The 16,193-nt window shown below is 41.9% G+C and overlaps 1 protein-coding gene across 2 annotated transcripts in view; it reads right to left on the bottom strand.

The window, feature by feature from the left end:
• The window catches only part of WSCD2 (WSC domain containing 2), a 353,658-nt gene that overhangs the window by 311,151 nt on the left and 26,314 nt on the right, over positions 1-16,193 (bottom strand). The window contains exon 1 of one of the 2 annotated variants that reach the window (XM_033957412.1): positions 12,763-12,957. The exons of the other annotated variant lie outside the window; for it this stretch is intronic. The gene's annotated coding sequence lies outside the window, so the exon portion shown is untranslated. Of the gene's footprint in view, positions 1-12,762; positions 12,958-16,193 lie in introns of those variants that run through there. 2 annotated transcript variants of the gene reach the window in all.

The following is a 16,193-nucleotide window of genomic DNA, read 5'->3' as shown; positions in this document are numbered from 1 at the left end:
GCTAACCCTGTACTCCAAAATATAGAACCAGTAGAAAAAGCTCTATGGTAGCCTGCAGGGAGATGTTACAAAACACACCGGGACACACAGCCCTCAGTTGTGAAAAAATGGGTAAATCAGCACTGTAGCAAAGTAGTCCAGGATTCAGCGTGGAACACAGCAAAAAAAAGAGAACAACTTAGCTGCTTCGGCATCCAGGATTTTTCCCCATCCCCCGCGGGAACTCATTTTCCCGTCCCATCCCCGTGAGTTCTTTTCCTGTCCCCACCCCATTCCTGCAAGCTCTGTTCTCATCTGCACAAGCCTCAAACACTTTAAAATCATAAGTGTTTGAGGCTTGTGTGGTTAAGGCAGAGCTTACAGGAATGGGGCAGGGACAGTGCCAGCGACAAAACTCGCGGGGATGGGACGGGGAGATTGAGTTCCTGCAGGGACGGAGAAAAATTTGTCCCCCCGGGTCATTCTCTATACCGTAATTCACCTTGATGCTGCAGTGATAAAGGCAAATCTAGCAAATTTTAACAAACAAAACGATACGCTACAACATGAAAAGGAAAATATTCGTATTGTGTTTTAGAAAAAAGGAAAACAACAAAAATGTGATTAATGTTTCCACAAGAACAGAAGCCTAACATGCCTCTGGGCATTGCTACAAACTTCTTAGTCGCTGCAGTAGATGTAAAAGGAGGATATAATTAATGTCTTTCATTTGCACATAGACAGGCCCGGAGCTTGTAAATATCAGTGGCTGTAAATGGAACATGTGACAGTATTTCCACCCCCCCCCCCCCATTTCAGAAGTGAGTATCAAAATAAAATAACTCACAACTGATTTGTGTGTACAATTGCTTCTTGTAACGTGGCTATTGTTGTTAGGTGCTATCAATTCAGGTTCGAGTCTTAGCAACTTGATGAGTTAAAGATCCAAAAAGAAGTCGGTCAAGTGCTAGTGCGACGAGGACTTCCAGCATCGTCCCCATAGCAGTTGTCAATGTATCCAGCCACCTAGTTACAGGTCACCCTCTTCACCTGGTTCCTTCGATCTTCCCAAACATGATGTCCTCCTCCAGGGTTCATAGACAAGTCGGCGACAAAGGCGTGCGCCGACAACTGAACGCAAGACAGAGGCACGCGCCGAAGAAAATTACAGTTTTTAGGGGCTCCGACGGGGGGCTTTGTTGGGGAGCCCCCCAGTTTACTTAATAGAGATCGCGCCGGCGTTGTGGGGGGGTTGGGGGGTTGTAACCCTCCACATTTGACTGTAAACTTAACTTTTTCCCTAAAAACAGGGAAAAAGTGAAGTTTTCAGTAAAATGGGGGGGGGTTACAACCCCCCACACCCCCCACAACATGGCGCGATCTCTATTAAGTAAAGTGGGGGGTTCCCCCCCCACACCCCACCCCCGTCGGAGCCGTAAAAACAGTAATTTTGTGCGGCACGCACCTCCGCACTGCGCTCAATTGTCTGCACGCGCCTTTGTCCCGGCGCGCTTTTGACCTGACACCCTCCTCCAGTGATCTCTCTTCTAACAGTGTGACCAAAATAAGATAGTTGTAACTTCATCTTGTGGGCTTATCCGGATTGATCTCTTCCAAAATAGATTTGTTAGTTCTCCTTGCGGTCCACGGCATGCATAGAGTCCGTCTCTAGCACCAGAGTTCAAATAAGTCAATCCTCTTTCTGTCTTGCTTCCGTAATGTCCAGCTTTCACATATGTAATTGACCACTGAGAAAATGAGTACATGGACCAGTCTAATCTTCATTTTAACCATTACTTCCTTGCCTTTAAATATCTTATCAAGAGCCTTCATTATAGAGCGATCAATTGCTATTCTGTGGAGTATTTCTTCCCTGCTAGTTGCTTCTTGATTACCAAAGAGCCCAAAAGATTAAAACTCTTTACAACTTCTATTCTATTGCCTTCAAGCTCAAAATCTTCATAATTTTCTATATTCATAATCTTTGTTTTGTTTATATTCAGTTAATCCCATGTTATGACTTTCGTCTTCTCAGCAGATACAACATGTCTTCTTTACTACTGGCAATGAGCGTTGTGTCATCTGTGTAATGCAGGTTGTTTATATTTTGACCACCTACTTTAAAATCAACATTTCTCTTCTTCCAAATTTGCTTTAATGAAAATAGCTTCACAGTTAACATAAGCGCACAGCCAGAAATTTAACAAATAGTAAAATGCAAAAGAGCAGCCAAGATGATAAAGGGATGGAATTCCTACCCTATCAAGAAAGACAAAAGAGACATCTGGAGCATCGAGATAAAACAGAATATTTCTGTGTCTCGTTGGCCACGAATTTGGACTTGGAGATTGAAATGTACAGCGTCAGCATCTATGAGACAAACGTGGTTATTTTTGTTACATAGGATTTTCTGGACCCCAGTTCAATTAAATAAAATAGATAGTTCTAAGTCTAATAGATGCTGGCATTGTCATATTGGTTTAGGAACTTTGGATCATCTGTTATATTTTTGTCCGTTTATATTAATATTTTGGAAGTCAATCTGGGCACAAATAAATCTAGTTTTAGATTCAAATGTTCCATCATTATATGAAGCTATAATTTGTGGAACAATTTTACATGTGAAACCCACTCTAGATAAATATAAGAGTCGTCTCTTTATGATCCTAACAGGTATAGCCATTCAATTGATTACAAGTAATTGGAAGAACAATGATAGAATAAATTATACTTTTTGGTGGGTGAATGTGTGCACTATATACAGATACGAACGAATTAACGCAGAGTGTAGGGGTTTTAATGAGGTATTTAATAAAATTTGGAGCCTATTGACTAAATTTGTAAAAATATAATAATGTATTTTCATCATATCTTTCCTTTGGTTTATTTATCTTTACACATCCAGAGGGGGTGGGGGGTTGGAGGGAGGGGAGTAAATATTGATAGTGATATTTGGGTAACTTTATTTTTCATTTGTATTATATATTAGATTATATTATGCTATTATTATATGCAAGAAAATGAAATTATTGAATGATATTTATGTTACTGGTACAGATATTAGTGTAATGTGTGTAATACCTACTGTTTCATTTGTATGACACTGTTTTTGATTAAAAATCAATAAAGAACTAAAAAAAAAAAAAAGACAAAAGAGGTTAGGGCTCTTCAGCTTCGAAAAGAGATGGCTGAGGGGAGAAATGATTGAAGTCTATAAAATCCTGAGTGGTGTGGAATGGATATAAGTAAATCCATTTTTTTTACTCCGTCAAAAATGACAAAGACTAGGGGACACTCAATAAAGTTACAGGGACATATACTTTTAAAACCAGTAGGAGGAAATGTGGTAACAGTGGTTAACGAGAAAAAACTGCAGACAATGGGCTCCTTTTATCAAGCCGCGCTAGCGATTTAACGCACGTAATAGTGAACGCTAAACCACCGGCCGTGCTAGCCGCTACCGCCTCCTCTTGAGCAGGCGGTAGTTTTTAGGCTAGCGCAGTGTTAGCGCGTGATGAAAAGTCGCATGCATTAATCCCGCTAGCGCGGCTTAGTAAAAGGAGCCTAAAATGTACAACATGCAGGCTTTGTTTATTATATCAAATATTAAATGCAGTCAATGATATCACCTTTCAATAAACCGGTCTGTGTTTCGATAAACACATCTTCTTCAGGGATCCATGGTTGATAAGGTTTTGAATCAAACCGAAATTTAAACTGATAAGGAACATAAGCCTATGCAGTCATAAAATAAACGCGAGCCAGCTTCGGTGTCCATTTTGTTCTGGAACCGCTGGCTCGTGTTTATTCTATGACTGCATAGGCTTATGTTCATTATCAGTTTAAATTGCAGTTTGATTCAAAACCCTATCAACCATGGACCCCTGAAGAAGGTGTGTTGGTCCCTTGGTTTATTGAAAGGTGGTATCATTGACTGCATTTAATATGTGATATAATAAACCTAGCCTGCATCTTGTACATATTGTCTGCAGTTTTTTTTCTTGTTTCTCGTTTGTTGTTCCTACACTGCAGCCTTCATTGGATTTTTCTTTGTTGTTTTGTAACAGTGGTTAACGCAGATGGGTTTAAAAAAAATATTTGGACAAGTTCCTGGTGGAAAAGGCCATAGTATGCCCAGTGGCGCAGAAAGGGTGAGAGTCACCTGGGGCGGTGGCACCCCTCCCCCGCTGTCTTCCCCGCCCCGCGCCCCATGCACATTCCCCTTCCCATTCACTGTACCTTTAAAACTTTTCCAGCATGACCAGCACATCCATGTCGATGTCAGCTCACCCTCTGATGTCACTTCCTTGGCGCGGGTCCCAGAAGCGACATAAGAGAGAGCGCCGATGCTGACAGAGGCAGTAACCTTGCGCCGGGGAAGTAATAAAAGGTACCGGGGAAGGGGTGCGCACACACAGCAAGGAGAAGAGCAGGGGAGACAAAGAGAAGGAGGGGTGCCACACCCTCAGCAAGACTGCATCGGGGCCGCCGCCCCCCTCCCTTACTACACCACTGAGTAAGCTATTGAGACAGACATGGGGGAAGCCACTGCTTGCCCTGGGATCAGTAACATAGAATCTTGCTATTATTTGGGGTTTTGCCAGGAACTTGTGACCTGGATGGTTCATAGATGAAGGCGCGAGGGACAATCGCGAGCGGACAAAGCTGCACAGGATGTCAGCGCGCCAGATTAAAAGGTAAGTTTAAAGCGCTCCGAGGGAGGGTTTGGGGGAGAACCCCTCATTTTACTTAGAACAGTTGCCACTGCTGTTGGGGGGTTGGGGGGCCCCCTCCCATTACAGAGTAAAGAGTAATTTTTCCCAGTGTTTTAGTGAAAAATTACAATTTCCTCTGTAAGAGGGCGATTCCCACCACCATCCCCCAATGGCAAAGTCCATTTACAGCTTAGTGAAATCGCCCCTTAGTTTTGGGAAGCAAAGCGTTACTTTATTATAATGAGGAATATTTCTGTTGGGGGGGAGCACATGGATTTTTTTGTTGTTATTGTTGTTACAATTGAGGTAGGGTGGGGATTTTAGCCATTTTTATTGACGTTCGATATGAGGTCTGATGTTCTTTTTATTTCCTTTGAAGCAACGTCTTGAAAAGGTTTTTGTCCAGAAACCGCTGAGATTTTTTTTTTTTTTTTTGCAATGCCAGCACAATTTGGAAACGAGTGAGCATCAAGGAATCCCCTTGACGAAGCCGACTGGTGAAACGGTCCAGGCTGCCGTTGGGATCTAAGATAAGTGACTTTACATCGCATTTTTGCTGTATTGGACTTTAGCAGGTTCTAGTGTTTTGTGGGGCGTTGGCAACAAGTTGTTTTTTGGATAAAATATTCCGGTCCTTTGAATTTTGGACCGGCAGCTATTTGAGCAGATGCACTGGTTAAATTATTATTTAAAATTAAAAAAAGAGATTTATGCACTTAATACGTTATTTAAAGGGTTTTTTAGACCAGTGATAATACTCTTTGTCCCCGTGGTGCCCTTGAATCAAGCAATGAGCTTTGGGCATGGGACATTTGAGGTCTTTTCCCCTGCAGCTAAACTTATTTTCGGTAAAAGTAAATTCGATCGTGTAACCCCTCTGCTCAAGCAATTCCATTGGCTTCCAGTGTATCTCAGAATTCAATTTAAGTGCATTTGTATTGCATTTAAGATCCTATTTGGCATTTTTGCTACTTTGATTGCTTTAGACTCGAATGTTCATAGATCTCATCTTGCCAGAAGTTCTCAAAAATTAAAACTTAAAAAAAAAAAAAAAATTTATAACTTACATTTCCCCCTCTCTCAGTGGTAAAAACAGAACCTTTAAGAGATTTAGAGCTCCTTTTACGAAGGTGCACTAACGTTTTTAGCGCACGCACCGGATTAGCTCAAGAGGAGGCGGTAGCGGCTAGCACGCGCTATTCCATGCATTAAGGCCCTAACGCACCTTCGTAAAAGGAGCCCTTCGTTATTCTTTTGCTTTTAAATTAAGCAAATTCTGGAATGCTTTACCGCTTGCATTAAGAAGCTTAGGTTCTTTTGCTTTATTCCGGAAAGTTCTGAAAACTCATAGGAATTCTATGAGCGTCGGAGCTGTTGCCACTGCGGCCAGCGCTAAAAACTGTGCTACGGTTTTGTAAAAGAGGGTTAAACTGGCTAATAAGCCCAGTAGTGCCAATTGGATGTCTGGTACCAATCTAAATCTGTGTGCACATCTTGCTATACACTTTTCTATAATAAAGTGCAACCAAATCCCATAGCACGCAACCCAAAGGGCGGTGGCCACGGGAGGGGCATGTGCAAGTCAGGAAATTCCTAAAATGTGCACACAATGCTGTGGATGTGCGCCCAAATTGGGTGCCATGAATTTCACCTGGTTTCAGAAGGCCTAAGTCTTGGTGCTCAAATCGGAGTACTAAAATCAACACTCACTGTTATTCCATAAGGGGCGTCCATCTTTGAGTGCCGATTATAGAACAGCTTTGGGCACGGATTTTTTTTTTTTTTCATTGCTAATTTTTGAGCACAAATTTATTGAGTATAGCTTTTTTTTTCTCCTCAATGAAAATTCTTACATTCTGGCCTGCCTTTCAAAACACATCTCATCTATCAAGTAAATTTTTTTTCAAACTAAAAGTTAATGGTTCAAGCAAACTGATTACAATAAATATTATCGCTGAGGAAATCGTAGGAGTAACTATACCTTTGCCAGGGGCCCGGCCCGGAACTGAACTCAAGTCTTCTGCTTTGCATCAAAAAAAAACAAAACCCTGCCACAGAGTGGCGGTGCCAGCCTCATGGCTTTTATTGTGTCACCCAGTGACCTGAGCGAAGGTTTCTGAGTAACACCAGTCCCTAAATGCATGTGATCCCACTTGGAGAGTATTCAAATGAAGGTGAGTTTGTCTTCCATTACTTAACAGTTTTAGAGCTCAGGAAAAAAAAAAATGAAGAAAACAAGAGCCTGACTCATATTTAGCCTATTTTACTTGAAGAAGATGAGATTTAGCATCAGAGATACGAAAGAGTCCTTAGCCGCAGTAAAAGTGGCCTTATCACCCCTTTATGTGGGTCTTTTACATGCGACAAAACCATCTGTTGCAGACAGAAGATCGCCAGCAGGAGGGTGCCCAATCCCTCCTGCGGGACCCTCCCCCCCCCCCCCACCAACGAAACGCCCCAATCCCCCTCACCGGACCCCCCCACCCCCACAAAATCTGATCACTATTCACTGTAAACCACTAAATATATAAGCGGTATGCAAATCACATTCATACTTTTCACATACATCCGTCACATGGATTTTAGAGAAAAAAAAAAAAAACTAACTACGGTAGCTAGTCAAGACAAACTTTGAATGGCTTATGATTTACAGTAGCAAACTGATCCATTTTCTGAAATCTGTTGAAGTTTTCTAGATACATTTTTTGATTGTTTGGAAGCCGTTTGGTGGCACCCATTAACTCCAGCTATCAAAGTTTACACCATTGCAGAGGTTCAGGATGCTCTCTGTATTGGTGTCACTTTCACTTCTTGTTGTTCCATGACTATTTTGTCAACACAGAAGAAGCAAAATTGCATTTGCCAACAAACAGTAATCTTCTGTTGTGCAGTCACTGTCAACACATCCCCCCAATAATGTCAACAGCTCCGGTAAATAGTCAGCTTCCCTGATGGGACTTGGCAAGAGGCAGTTGCCGCGATGGGATAGGATGCACATAATTCATCTGTGCAAGAACATTCATCAATATTTTGGATGATTTGCTGTTACATTCAAAACGTGCGTCTCTCGTTGAACACTGAAACACGCATTGGCCTGTACAACAGACACCCTTTAATAGTATCATTTATTTATATTTTTATCTTTACAGAAAACACTTTTTTCCTTGTTCTCACTATCTATGAGGTCATTTTCAAAAACAAAATACTTGGGCACACAGAAAGTCGTCCCTAGCTTTCTAAATTGTGATGCCTAAAACACACTTAGGAACCTACTTTGACGCCTGCAATTCATTTATCTAGGTTTAGATACCTAATGGGTCTGTTTCATAAAGGGCAGTAAAAGCATGTTTCTGCATGCCTTCCTGAAGTGTGGAATTTACTCTAAAGGCATTAAGCCTCATGAACTGGCCAAAAACGTATTCAATTAAATTAGCATAAACAACTCAAGTACTTGAGGATCCAATCAACAAATACACCACTCCCTCAAGATAATGTCAGCATACTATAGCACATGACAAACCCATTGAGAATCCCAGATCTTATGGGATCTTCAATTAAATTAGCACCATTTTGAATTATGGCAATAAGACAGAAGCGACTGGAGATCACTCCCACCTCATGGGCCATTGGAGTTATATTTTTGGTATTGAGTTGTGGGCAGGGTTAGTATTGGGGGGGGGGTGTGGTATAGCATGTCTGTGTTGCTTTAGACTCTTCTTCCCCCACTTCCTCAATCAGTGACTCCCCTTGAATTGCTCCACCCCCTTTCATTACCCTCTCCCTCTTGTACTCTCTCTCTCCCAACATTTAGCCTTCCGACATTTACCCTTACACCTCTCCCTCCTTGCATCACCAATCCTTCCTCTCCTCCCTTGCATATTCTCTACCCCATGCCTAGTATCTTATTCTACAGCTAGGTCTTTCTTTTCTTCAAATTCGGTCCATGGTTGCTGCCTGGCCCTTTCTTTGCCATGTTTGTGGCTACTGAGCCATTTTCTGCCACTTGGGGGTGGAGTTCCCAATGGTACATTGATAATATTGCAGCTGTGGGGGGAGGTCCCTACTTTCATTGTGCCACGGATACTGGGGTCCTCACAGCATCAACCTTTAGTTTTCCATTCATCTTAAGAACATAAGAATTGCCATACTGGGACAGACCGAAGGTCCTTCAAGCTCAGTATCCTGTTTTCAACCATGGCCAACCCAAGTCCTAAGTACCTAGCTAGAGCCCAAATAGTAAAGCAGATTCTATGCTGTTTATTCTAGGAATAAGCAGTGGATTTCCCCAAGCCATCTCAATAAAGGCCTATGGACTTCTCTTTTAGGAAATTATCCAAATCTTATTTAAACCTCGCTAAGCTAATTGATTTCACAACATTCTCCAGCAATGAATTTCAGAGTTTAATTATACCTTGTATGAAGAAATATTTTCTCCAGTTTGTTTTAAATCTACTATTTAGTAGTTTCATCACATGCCCTCTAGTCCTAGTATTTTTGGAAAGAGTGAACAAGTGATTCGCATCTACCATTTCCACTCCACTCAGTATTTTATAGACCTCTATCATATCACCCCTGAGCCGTCTGTACTCCAAGCTGAAGAGCCCTAGCCACTTTAGCCTTTCCTCATAGGGAAGTTGTCCCATGCTTTTATCATTTTCATCGACCTTCTCTGTACCTTTTCTAATTCCGCTATATATCTTTTTTGAGATACGGCAATCAGAATCACATACAGTATTTGAGGTGTGCCCTGGCTTTCCCACAATCCAACTCACTTCTACATCCAGCATCTTCTTATACCTTTGTCTGTATACATAAGTTTGCTTAGTACCTATTAGGAAAGGCTGATCTGTTTATCACACAAGACAAACATCAAAAAACTTCTTTCTAGATATTTTCATGGTGTTAAACAGGTGACAACACTTAAGAAAAATAAATTATTGGTTTGTCTACTCGCTATGAACTTCTTATGTGAAAAATGCACTGGACAATATCCAGAATGTTCAACTTTTTGCATTCAAGGTTCAAATCTCATTTAAAATGATAAGAATTTTCCCCCCCCCCCCATTAAAAAAAAATGCCAGATGTATCTCTATTTAACATTAACACACAGTACTCATCATAGAACCTCCCAGAACAAATACACACAGGTCTTTTAGGGGGCCCTTTTACTATAGCTTGTCATGCCCTAATGCTAAAAAAAAAAAAAAAAGGTCCATTTTATACATATGGGCTTCATAGTCTACACATTTTAAAATAGCACGAGTATGCTCATATATTTAGCAAAAAAAAAAAAAAAGGTCAGCAAAGAAGTTGTAGCCAATATCTTTTTACTGAACTGTGGCTAGCTTTGAGCGTTATCTCCTCATCTGGCTAGCCAGGAAACAGCACAATTATGGTGCATTTAAATAGTGCATGGTAATATGGGTCTTGGACTGCTCATATATGCTCAGTAAAGGGAAAGGATTGACAGAAGCGATGAAACAGTAAAATATTTATAGTTGAAAGGATCCATATTGGCTAATGGGTATATGCAATTCCAGTGCAGCATCTCTGACCTGCCGAAAGGATACTAAGACTCAAAGGTAATCGAAGATGGATTAAGTTAGTCTAATAAAAAGGTCTCGCATACATCTTGCTCACAGACCCTCTAAATCTACTAGGGGTGTGCAACCAGAATATTCATTTTGTGTCATACCCTATGTCATTTCCTGGAATGCTCAGGAGTTGTTGTTTTTTTCTTCTTTTTTTTTTTTGACATTCTGTCTTCTTGGGAGCAATGTTGTTAAAATGAACGCTCTGCGTCAGAGCACACATTCTTTCCTGATGCAAGCATACACTATTCACTCATGCACACTATTGAAAAACACTGCACTACTGACACACATTTAAAAAAAAAAAATTCATGTTTTTTTTTTTTACTAATTTTGGTTTACCGACATCATGGGATATGTTGTTGTACACTTCTTTGAAACAACATCCCTACAGTTTGCATATGCAAGTTGACTAACACCGCGCAGTGATTAGAGGTACAGCCGCAGCAGCCTGAGGTTGTGGGTTCAAACCCTGTGCTGCTCCTTGTAACCCTTGTCACTTAATCCTCCACTGCTCCAGGTGCATTACACAGACTGTGAGCCTGCCAGGACAGATAGGGAAAATGTTTGAGCACCCGATTTGTAACCCACTCTGAGCTCCTTTGGGAGGATGGGCAAAACCAATCGAATAAATAAATCTTTGCTCAAATATTTAGAATCAAGAGGGGGGGAAAGTGCTACATTACTTGGTTCCAGCTCTTAACTCCAACCCTGGATATAGAATTATTTTGATAAGTGCTACAACACTAGGGGTCACTCACAGTGTTATGAACTTGACACTGCTCCAGGGATCACCACTCTACTGAAAAGTTAAGTCAGAAGGAAATCCTTCCTCATTAAAATATTTCAATCGGAGTTATAAAATGTTGACTGTGGAAGAGAACGGTCTTGGTGTTTGTCTAACGCTCTTGACGTTCAATGATGAGGACCCTTCAGGTCTCATAAGCCTTAAGAAGGTCAGTAAAGTTTTTAAAGTACTTAAAAATAAAGAAACGTTATGGAGATAAGGGTTATGTTCAGTGAAACTTTAACGACAGCAGAGTGCTACGGTAAGCAAAGGACTGCTGGAGCTCCTGGAGACCTAGATAGTGTAACCTTAAAATGTCACTTCAGTTCCCTGCATTTCTTTATTAAGCTAAATTTATTATTATCTGCTATAGTTTTCTACAACTTTGCAGTTTAAAATGCAGCTCATTTTACGTTATATAGCCCCAATTAGGAGTTCGAATGTATTTGTCTACCCAAAAATTACCGGCTGCAGATACAAGACTTTTTTGGATAGGACCCTTGCATTCCAGGCAAGTAAGCCAGCAGTCCTGGTGGGGTAATTGCATCCGTGAAGTCATGATGTCTTATGGTGCATTTCGAAAAGTAATTAAGTCGGTGCTGTTTGACAAATTCATTTCCTAAAAGTGGATATTAGGGTTAACGGAAAATTTTATACTGAATATTGTTAAGTAGCGTGGTTATATTTGTAATTATCTGTATTTCGCTGATTTGTCCAGCCTTCTTCTGTGCAAACCGCCTTGGAATTGTTAGATTATGGCGGTACAGAAGAATCAAGTTATGTTATGTTATGAATGACTGGAGATGGGGATACCGAATTGACCTCCTACCCCCGGATGCTGAAGGGGGGGGTCTTCACATTTTCCCTCTAGTTCCTTTTTCCAACTGCGTTCTCTCTCTCTCCTGTAAAAGCCATCTGTCAGTTTGACAGCGAAATTAAGCAAAATCCTTTTTGTGAAGGTTGGGGGAGGGCTGGGGGGGCGGCATACATTATCCTGTCCAATCTCCGAGACAGTTAATGCTACAGTCACTCAAAGTACTATGAACTCCAGTGAAAGAAACCCCCAGGTTTTTTTTTTTTGTATGCAGCAGAATATATCATTGCAAATTATAAGGATGTCCCTTACTAGTCCAACCCCCCCCCCCCCCCAGCCCAACGGATCTTAATCTTATTTGGGAACATTGCAAGTTCCCTGCGTTTCTGTATGACGTACTATTAGGATACAAAAAAAAAAAAAATCACGTTTTATGTCCTACTGTCGGTTCCAGAGCAGACATTACATTATTCAATATATGGTCACAGTGTCTCCTTTTTAATAACAGCCGAAAAACATTTCACTTTTGTAATGCAAAACACATCTCTGCAAGGTGAGCATCACAGTAGACCTCAGCATCTCCCGGGATATATTTCATTCCCTTAACAATGGAAAGTTTGACAGTTAACTCCTTGAGGCATAAGTTTGTGCAAATCAATGTGCATATTATATATATATATATGAAGAGCGAGATTGATAGATCGATCGGTATCTTTTTCTTTCGAGTAATAAAACAACGGCGTCTAATCAGCCGGAACTTGGTTTCTGGACGGAGCGTGAAGCCTCCCCCCCCCCCCCCCCATTCATTCCGTAATAAATCACTTAGCAACTTCAATCAACGAGCAGCCATCCCGCCCGTTCCCCCTCCCCCCTTACCTGCAGGGGCGCGCAGTCAACTTCCAAACTCTTCGGACGCTGCTCGCATTCTTCAGCGCGGGAGAGCGGGGGCGCGAGGCGCCTTTCGCTGCCACCCCGTCAGCTCTTCAACTGCTGCAATAACATTTCCTCTCCGTTAGCCCTGGCTCTCTCTCTCTCTCTCCTCTTTGCTCGCCTCGCTCAGCGGGAGGCGCTTTTTTTTTTTTCCTCTCACTAGCCAGTCAAGAAACCGCCAAAAGACCTGGCTCCCCTTCCCCCCCACCCAGGGGCGACGCGACAGAGCTACCTGCCCGCCCGCCTCAGGCAGAGCCAGCGCGCGCCGCGCTCTCCCTCGAGCTGGGTGGGCTGCGAGTCTCGGCAGCAGCAGCAGCCTCTCCCCCCTCCCCGCCCCCCACTAGACTCCCTCAGAAGCCGGTCCGTGCCCGTCTTTGCGTGGCTCGCGCCTCGCCGAGTGCATCCTCCTTTCGGAATTCGCCTCGGCGGCGAGCAATTGCGGGCGGCGAGCTCTCGCTTTAGTTAAGGGCTCCCTTCGCATCTGCCTGCTGCGGCTCCGCTCAGCTGCCCCCTATTCACGGGCCTACAGCACTGCCTACCGCTTAACTCCTTAACTGCCGCCCCGTCCCTCGGGCTGCCTTTCTGCCGGGGAGAGAATTGAGCGTAGCGTTATTTTCTCAAGCTCCCCCCCCCTCCCCCCGAAATGTTTTGGGCTTGGCAGACACCTGCCTCTGTAAGTATGAGGGCTTTTTTTTTTTTTCCTCCTTTTTATTTTAAGCTCTTGGAGTCACTGCACTGGAATATTTTTTGAGGGAGACTGCTGAAGAAATAAGTTGCCACAGTTGTCAGTGATTTGAGAAATATTATTTCCAAAACTTGAGCTTCCTGCTGTTCTGTATAGGCGCTGTTTACTTTTAGTGGCTCTGGTGAGAAGCTTTTTATTCCCACTGAGAAGTGGGAATAAAAAGTGCATTGTGTATTCATAGGAGAGGTGAAAGGCACTGCAAAATTCCCCACACTATCCACCTATGTGCAGGATCCTTACACAGGTATTAACTGCCATAGGCAAATCTAGCCTTGCATCTCATTCCCGTTAACTATGCCCTTCAGCCTCCCCCCCCCCCCCCCCCCCCCCAATCGTGATCATCCCAACACAACAACACACTTCTCAAAATAATTTGGAAGAATGGGCTGTTTGAGATATATGAGGACTTCTTGTTTTTGGATTGGTTATAAGAAAGGTTTGGACAATTTCCTGGAGGAAAAGTCCATAGTCTGTTATTGAGAAAGACATTGGGGGAAACCACTGCTTGCCCTGGATCGGTAGCATGGAATGTTGCTACTCTTAGGGATTCCGGAATCTTGCTATTTGGGATTCTGGAATTTTGCTTACTCTGAGATAATGGAATGTTGCTACTCCTTGGCTTTTTGCCAGGTACTAGGGACCTGGATTGGCCACCGTGAAAACAGGCTACTGGGCTTGATGGACCATTGGTCTGGCCCATGCTGTACTCATGCTTCCTAAACATAAGTGGAGGGGGGAGGGGGATTCTGATTATGAGTGGATTTTACTAATTGAAGCTTGTTTTGAAATGGTGAAGAGGAAACTACTGTATAAACAAATACGTATACAGTATTTTGCTTGTTAGTGATGTGTTTTTTGTCAGCAATGATTGACAGGCTAGCCACTTTTGTTGTGATTAAGCAGTAACCTTGTTTTATAAAATCATTTTTTATAATTTATTTATTTTTAAAATGTATATACCATCTATTTCTAGGCTTTCCATATAAAACATACATAGCATAAAATTAACATGAATTATTTTGGATTATAAATATCCCCTTTTATGAAGCCGCGTTAGCGTTTTTTATTGACGGCCATGGCAGTAAAAGCTCCAATGCACATAGAATTCCTCTGAGCATCGGAACTTTTAATGCCGTTACCGATGATAAAAAATGCTAACTTGGCTTCATTAAATTAGGGGGGGGGGGAGTGAAGATATAATAAAAATATGTATGCAAGCATATACTGTATGTTAAGTAAACAACAAAGTTCTTGTTAGTATAACTTTTTTTTTTCACTGTAAAATCCTTTTTGGCTCTTGTGATAATACTGCCTGAAAATTGACCATTCTCCCTGATAACATAAGTGCCTCTCGTTTTCTTTGGGGGGGGGGGGTTGCTTTTGAGCTAGGGCATTTAGAGGGGCATTATCAAAAGATACATCTAAGTCTGATTTGGACATAGGGCACTAGTCGCCCAAAGTCGGCAGCAGCAAAATGTTCATTCTCAAAAAGTACGTTCCCAAATTTTATTTTATTTTTTTATTGGTCTAGCTGTACGTCCAGGCAGTTGATCATCCAGACTGCCGCAACGTCTATCTTTATACCACATTCTCGACCAAAACTTTGACCAAGTCTGAAACATCCAGAACAAGACCATTTGGATATGGGAGGGGCCAGCATTATGATGGACTGGCCACCCAGACATGGCAAGAGAGCAGTGGGGCACCTTACAGGACACTGCTGTGAACTTCACAAGAACAGTGGACTCCAATTCCACCTCCTTGATTACACAAGAACCTTTTAATGTGATATTGTGTCAAATTCTGCTGTTAAATCCAATTGGACCCATAATACATCACAACCTTGATCGGTTTTTGCTAGAATATTATCCACAATATCAACCAATAATGATTCTGTACTATGGTGCTGTCTGTATCCAGATTGTCTACTATACAACGACCGATTTCTATTTACGTATTCAGACAACTGATTTAAAACTACTCTTGAAAGGTCACTTGGACACACAAAGTCAGAGGCGTGAAGAAAGTACAAGAGTTTTATTTACAGCATGCCGGACTCTTGTGCAGTGAGCAGCCTGCTTACAAGAGTGCCAGAAACAGGAAATGCACAGACTTTTATGCCCTTTTCACAAACTAATATATGCAAAATCTACAACTTCTCATTTGTTACTTTTCTACAATTATTATTGGTCCTAAGCCAGCACTTGTGATAGGTTCAGGGGTACAACTTATAGTCCTATAGGAAGCTAGTTCATTTACCTGCTTATCTAAGCTTTACAGTTCTAACTGTTACATGTTCAGGAGAGCAGGGTACATCATGGCTCAAACTCTTATCTATTTAGCTTACCATGTGGTAAGGCAGGGACATACATTTCAAGCAGATGATATCAGCAGATTGTACACTGTTTCCAGCTATGTAGGCCAGAGCTGCATTTCAAACAACAGTTAACCATTTCGTGACCCTACACTCTCTCTAGAATTGTTGTCGACAAAGATAAATTTGAAACAGGTATATACATACTATAGTCACCTTTTTCAACTTTCTTAGCTTTTGGAATAGGCATGATAACCACCTTTTTCAACTGAGTGTGTATCCAGCCCATTCTAAGTGATGAATTCACTAAGGAATAGA

This window comes from Geotrypetes seraphini, chromosome 8 (genome assembly GCF_902459505.1).
Source record: "Geotrypetes seraphini chromosome 8, aGeoSer1.1, whole genome shotgun sequence".
NCBI classification, from domain to species: Eukaryota; Metazoa; Chordata; class Amphibia; order Gymnophiona; family Dermophiidae; genus Geotrypetes; species Geotrypetes seraphini.
The sequence above is the reverse complement of the archived record's forward strand: the minus strand, read 5'-3'. Positions and strand labels throughout refer to the sequence as shown.